General features: G+C 41.4%; 1 pseudogene; it reads left to right on the top strand.

The window, feature by feature from the left end:
- The first annotated feature begins 1,127 nt into the window (after positions 1 to 1,127).
- On the top strand, positions 1,128 to 1,223 carry LOC137203107 (U2 spliceosomal RNA; annotated as a pseudogene).
- Positions 1,224 to 6,474: the final 5,251 nt, after the last annotated feature.

The raw sequence follows: 6,474 nt of genomic DNA, 5'->3' as shown, positions 1-6,474 counted from the left end.
AAGGGGGTGGACGTATGTCCGTGAGAAACCACATTGCAAAGGGCAAGGTTACAGGAGGCATTAAATAATTGAGGCAGCTTTTGTAATCAATCTATCCCATAGTCTTTGGGGCCATAAATCTAGCTTTTAACTTAATATTAACCACTCATCTTACAGGTAGCATTGGCCACGTTTATTGCTTCTTCTTGCAAAAGAGATCAGGCATACTTGACCTTCCATCAGATTTCTTAGTTGAAATTAGATTTAAAACTTCTCTAGGCTACTTATTTCAAAAAAAAAATGTTAAGGTTAAATACAAAGAGTATAGTATTCCATACTTATTTGCAGCAGAAGTCTTATGATCCATGGATATAAATAAGGCAGAGTTCAAGCTACCACATACTAGAGAGATCTGAGATTTCTCAGAATTAAAAAGCTATTTAGGGGGACTTCCCTGGTGGCACAGTGGTTAAGAATCCACCTGCCAATGCAGGGGACACGGGTTCCAGCCCTGGTCCGGGAAGATCCCACATGACACGGAGTAACTAAGCCCATGCGCCACAACTACTGAGCCTGCACTCTAGAGCCCGCGAGCCACAACTACTGAAGCCCACATGCTACAACTACTGAAGCCCATGAGCCTAGAACCCGTTCTCTGCAACAAGAGAAGCCACCGCAATGAGAAACCCGCACACCGCAACGAAGAGTAGCCCCCGCTCACCGCAACTAGAGAAAGCCCGCACGCTGCAACGGAGACCCAACACAGCCAAAAATAAATAAGTAAATAAATAAATTATTTTTAAAAAAATCTATTTAGGTAATACCTTCCTTGGAATGAAAACAGAGTACAGAAAATTCTTACATATCCAGTGTAATTCACCCATTCCAATCCGGTCAATTTATTGTGACCCCCGTGTAAGACACTGGGGATACAAGAAAGAACAATACCCCATCCTTTCCTTCCAGGAGCAGGTTAAGGTGAGAATAGGAAAAGAGAAGTTGCATTCTAGAATCCAGAGGGTGAGAGAATTTCAAGAAGGATAATGGCCAGTGAGCGGCACCAAAGGCATCTGAGAAGACGGCTAGAGTGGCAGTGAAAAGGATCCATTGGATTGGGCAGAGCTCATTCACTCTATAAATGTTAGCTGATTGCTTCTCAGCCTTTTGGCTAAGACCAAGTGTAGTATCTGCTCTTAGCAGTTTAATATAAATGTTAGTTGAGAAGTTACAATGTGCTAGGCCCTGTGTTGAATGCTAGAACACAGAATTAGTTAAGTCTCCTGGATCTCAAAGAACAGGCCAGCGGGAGAAAATAGACAACGAAATATAGCAATACAGTGTGAAAAGGTGTTTTGATGGAGGTCATCGGCCTCCTTACAAAGTGTGCTTTCAATGGAAAGACAGCCACAGCAAGAACAAGACTGCTGCAGGATGGGTAATGAGGGAAAGATAAAGGTAATAATAGTAATTGAGGAGAAGAAGAAATCAGGGAGCAGCTTGAAGGCAAGGTTGAGTTCCGGGAAGTTTTCGGCTTGTTTTGTCTTTGCTTTTATTTTGGTATGTATTTTGCCCAAATTTCACAGTATGTTTGAAGGTTACCGGAAGAAACCAGTAAAAAAGAAGAGCTTGAAAGTAGAGGGAGGAAAAGCAATAGCATTGCCTCCTAGAAGGGAACTGGATCCAGGACACGTGAGGAGGATTTATTTGGAAAGGAGTGGGGACCACTTCTTCCTCTGAGCAGGAAGAAAAGGAATAAACTGGGGCAAGTGCTCATATTTTTTTAACCAAATATCTGAACCAGAGCAGTTTGGGTCACTTGGGGTCAAATAGAGGCAGTCTAGAGAGATTTACTTTGGATTCAAAAATATTGCCATTTCCAGTTATTTCTGAAGTTTACTGGAAGAACAAAACAGAATTATTGAAATTGGGAGCTTCCAGGAAAGCACTGACATGTGTTTGCTTATATATTCTTTTTCAGAGATGGATGTGAGGGAAGTTGAGAGAAATCATGGCAGCATGTCTCCATTTTCTTGGTGGGGTTAGAATAAGGTCATCTGTCGAGAGTAGCGGGGTGTAGTGAAGCAGGTAGCTTTCAGGAGAAAGGCAATGAGTCGGATCAACTGACACAAAGGTGCGAAAGGGTGCCAACCAGGGGTCATCTCCCCAATTACTGGGAACATCTGAAGAGGGATTTATATATTCTGGGATAGAGGCTAAACAGGTCATGCTGGTTTACGGCAAGCCTAATTAGGAAAGTTAATCAGATGCAAAATTATCCCAGTGAATTCCTGCGTTCCAAAGTTCAAAAGTTATGACTTGAGGGTTGCCCGCTCTTTTGGACCCTGTACGCTGCCAACTCTCCTCTGTTACTGCAGAGAACTGTGTTAGTGCCATAGAGTGTCTCTATATACAAAGGTACAAGGCACGTCTCACTTTTCCTGGGTGCCACTTGTCTCTAGGCTAGCTTGTTGTCTTGAAAACAGTAGTACTTGTGTTTGTGCCTGGAAGAACCGCACAGCCAGACAAGAAGGCTACCAAGCCTTTGACGGTGTGTGAGTGATATGTGTACCGTCCTCATTCCTAAAACTACGTACTCTCCGTCTCCAAAACGTCAGCTCCAATACCTCTTATTAAAATCTGCTTTCTTATTTGCTAGGAGCAAATAGTGGAGGGAGATAGCTGACATTTTTATATTTTTTCCTTTCTTCCCAGTAAAGTTTAAAATGACTGTACTAAAAAAGACTCGCTGGCTACTTTATTCATAATCTTGATGTAGTTAAAAAAAAAAAAATCCCAGTACAGGTTTTGGAATCAGACAGTTCTAGACTAGGAAGTCAGCTCTGTTATCTGGGGTCTGTTAGGTCTGCTGAGCGTCTGTTTTGTTCTCTGTATTACTGGGCTAACTATACATACACAGACATGTGCACAGTGTGTGTCAACAGACAGTAGAAAGATAGATGATTGATAAAGGCAGACAAATATTAGAGATGATGATGGCGATGATGATGCAGATAGATAGATACTATGATAGATAATAGTGAAGGAGAGAGAGAAGAAAAATGCACATGTAATTCAAAGTACACTAGTTAAGAGCACAGGCTCTAAATTGCCTAAATTAAATCCAAGATGTTTCCATTACTAGCTATGGGAACTTGGGAAAGTTCTGCCTCATAGGATGGTTATGGGGATTAAACTTAATAAGCCTTTAAAATCCCTCACCCATAGCCATATTAATAACCAATAGTTATTGCATGCCTATTTTGTGTCAGCGTCCAAGCTAAGCAATCTATGCACAGTAACCTGCTTAACTCTCCCAAGATCCCCATGAGGAAAAAATTGTCCCCATTTTCAGACGAGAGGATGAGAGTCCAGGCAGCATGAATAGCCAGGAGGTCTATGTATTGCCCAACTCTATGGCTGCCATCCACAAATGGAAATTAAGTAACTTGCCCAAGGTTATATGGGAAGCAAACAGTGGATCAATTACTTAAATCCAGGTACACCTAATATCTAAATAAATCTGTGTTTTTAACCCCTAAACACCTTCTACCATAAGCACTATTTATTATGTTACCCAAATTAGGCTGGTTGAAAAATCAGTTTATTGTTCAGAAAGGTAAAGAAGAAGGGGGGAAAAAACTGTTGAAAAGATTATCTTGACACGTCTCCCTTTCTTCTCTGACCCTCCGTCTGGGGCACTGCACAAATTCCATTAGCAAGCCTACCAAGCCAGCTTACAGAGGATTTAAATTGTGTGTGTGTGTGTGTGTGTGTGTGTGTGCGCGCTTAAGCTCCGGTTGTTCCCTACTCTCGATTAATTGGGTGTGGCTTGTCCTTTGCAAATCCATCTGCCAATGTCCCTTATTTCCCAACCAGTAGCTACTGGCCACTCTTGCCTCTCTGTCCTTTAGTGTTTGCCAGGGAACAAACGCCAACTTAAATCATAGCCCTAGGAGATCTGAATTAGGAAGTCCGTGCGCTGTTCTCTTCCTCCTTGCTCTGACAGATTCCATGGCTGAAGGTCCAGACTCACCTCCAGATAACATATGTATGTGCACCAAAGGATTTAAAGCAGGGGAGTAACATAGCCAGACTTGCATTTCAGAGAAAAATCATCTGACAGAAGAATGGATTGGAGTAGGGACAAAACTAGAAAAGGGAACTGGAAAAAGCTATTGCAACCTGGCTAGAAGTCAGATTGAAAAGTAAAAATGGAAGGACAGGTATGACTCTAGACATACCGGAGGAATTTCCTTATGTGACTTCCCCCATTTCTCCCATTTTGCCCCAACCCCAGGCTAGAAATAGTCTCTTTCTTCTCAGAATGCCTTTTTTTATTGATAATTCTCTTATGGTCTTTACAATTTTCACCATCCATTAGAGCTTTACCTACCCAACTGGATTGATGCTTTTGATGACTGGGACTTTGACTGATTCATTTCCCCTCATTGACCCAGGTCAGAGTTAGCCATAAATAAATAAATTCATAGAATGAATTAATCTTTATGAGTTAGGAAAGAAAGATTTTGGCAAAGCCAATGAAGGGTAAACCTGAAAAGAGAGCTGTAGCAGTTACTATTGCTACATAACAAACCATTCCCAAAACATACTAACTTAAAACAGCAACCATGTTTTAGCGCTTACAAATTTACAAGTGAGATGGGTGGATCTGCTGACCTCACTCTTGTGTCTGTGGTCATCTGGCAGTCAGCTGAGGACTGACCAAGTGAGACAATTGTCAGCTGGGCAATGAGGACACCTGGACCACGTGTTTCTCATCATCCAGCACGCTAGCCTGGCTTGGTTCTCATGGTAGCAAGGCAAGATTCCAAGAGAGTAAACAGAAGTGTGGGAGGCCACTTGAGGTCTGAGCACAAAACTGGAACAATATCATTTCTTCTGTATCCAATTAGCCAAAGCAAGTTGCACAACCAGCCCAAATTCAAGAGGTAAGGAAATAGAGATGGGGAGACCTGACAAGTCACTGTTAAGGACATAGAAATGGGGAGGGGTAGATAATTGGGGGCATCTACCATGGGGAATTTCCAGACACAGTTTTGGTTGAGGCAAGATAATCCCTTATCAGCAGTGACCAAGAGAGAGATTTGCTTAATGATTACAGATGATGATAATGATGATGATGATGGTGATGATGATGATTATAAAGATAACACATCACAAGATTTCTTCTCCATAAATCTCTTAGGTAAATAGAGATTTTGGGGGGATCCCCATTTTACAGATATGGAAATATAGTTTTCAAGCAGGGAAGTACCTTACTCAAGGTTATCTATCTACTGACATAATAAATAGCAAAACTGGCAACAAACATACAGAATCACCTTATGGAATGTGGGACAGCTGGCTCAGGACCCAGCTACAGGGAAAATTTGACAGAGGTTTCCCTACTTGGCTGGGAACTGCAGAAGACTTTTCACTGAGGTTTCTTCTTCCTATTGCATCATCTTTCTCTTCTCATCCCTCTTGACTATTCCTATTCCTGTTAAGTCTGTTTTTCAGATTTAGTTCATAATGTTTTATAATAAGACTTTTTCACTGCTTTATAGAGATATGGAGAGGATTAACACATCATTTAATGTTTTCAAAATGCCTTCAGCACCTTGGAATTAAACATGTCACGTGCAAATAAATAAATAAAGGCTTTAGAGTAGAGACATTGGTCTTCTCTGAATTATATGCTCAGAGCGTCTAAATGCATGCATGCGCACAGACAGCTGAAAATCTGCTGATTCCACTAGACAGGGACCAGGCGACCCTAAAATTTGCTCTTTCACATGTGGTATTAGAAGGAAGAGGTGCAAAACAAAATTCCATCACCCACCACATTTTCTCTCTATATATGGAGGAGATGGAAATAAAGAAAAAATGCTTTCCTTAATGTTTGTTAATGCAAGTACACACACACAGACACACACATATCTTTTTTTCTTTTTAACATCTTCATTGAAGTATAATTGCCTTCCAATGTTGTGTTAGTTTCTGCTGTATAACAAAGTGAATCAGCTACATGTATACATATATCCCCATATCCCCTCCCTCTTGCGTCTCCCTCCCTCCCACCCTCCCTATCCCACCCCTCTAGGTGGTCACAAAGCACCAAGCTGATCTCCCTATGCTATGCAGCTGCTTCCCACTAGCTATCTATTTTACATTTGGTAGTGTATATATGTCAATGCCACTCTCTCACTTCATACCAGCTTACCCTTTCCCCTCCCCGTGTCCTCAAGTCCATTCTCTATGTCTGCGTCTTTATTCCTGTCCTGCCCCTAGGTTCATCAGAACCGTTTTTTTTTTTTTTTTTAGATTCCATATATATATGTGTGTTAGCATATGGTATTTGTTTTTCTCTTTCTGACTTACTTCACTCTGTATGACAGACTCTAGGTCCATCCACCTCACTACAAATAACTCAATTTCGACACACACGTAGCTTTCCTATTTTTTTTCATCCCCTCCTTTCTCTGTTCCCTCTCC

This window comes from Pseudorca crassidens, chromosome 11, assembly GCF_039906515.1.
Source record: "Pseudorca crassidens isolate mPseCra1 chromosome 11, mPseCra1.hap1, whole genome shotgun sequence".
Lineage (NCBI taxonomy): Eukaryota > Metazoa > Chordata > Mammalia > Artiodactyla > Delphinidae > Pseudorca > Pseudorca crassidens.
This window is presented reverse-complemented; position numbering and strand designations above follow the sequence as displayed.